At 60.7% G+C, this 333-nt stretch overlaps 1 protein-coding gene across 1 annotated transcript in view; it reads left to right on the top strand.

Moving 5' to 3' along the window:
- PROK2 (prokineticin 2) overlaps positions 1-333 on the top strand; it is a 3,759-nt gene that overhangs the window by 2,525 nt on the left and 901 nt on the right. The gene's annotated exons all lie outside the window — the stretch shown is intronic.

The following is a 333-nucleotide window of genomic DNA, read 5'->3' on the forward strand; positions in this document are numbered from 1 at the left end:
CTTGCTCTGTGGCGGCTCTTCAGGCGGTGCCGGGCGGGGGGCTGGCGCTGGCCCAGGGCACCGCAGGCGATGTGAGCCCCCCTGCTCGCCCCCCGCACTTGGCGGGGTGTCACTGGGGTCGGGCAGGTCCTTGGCGTGACACATGGAGGAACGTGTGGGACTTTCTCCCTTCGACTTTCTTGAAGAGAAAAATTGCACACTGACACAAAGCAATCTTGGAATATTAAAATTGCAGGCTCAAAATGCCCATAAATCAGGAAATGAGGGAATTAGGGCTGCCTGCCCTGCTGGCAGTGGCGGCTTTGTACCTCCGTGCTTCCCTCCCCGCCGCCC

Source organism: Pygoscelis adeliae, unplaced genomic scaffold (assembly GCF_000699105.1).
Source record: "Pygoscelis adeliae isolate BGI_AS28 unplaced genomic scaffold, ASM69910v1 Scaffold377, whole genome shotgun sequence".
Classification (NCBI taxonomy): domain Eukaryota; kingdom Metazoa; phylum Chordata; class Aves; order Sphenisciformes; family Spheniscidae; genus Pygoscelis; species Pygoscelis adeliae.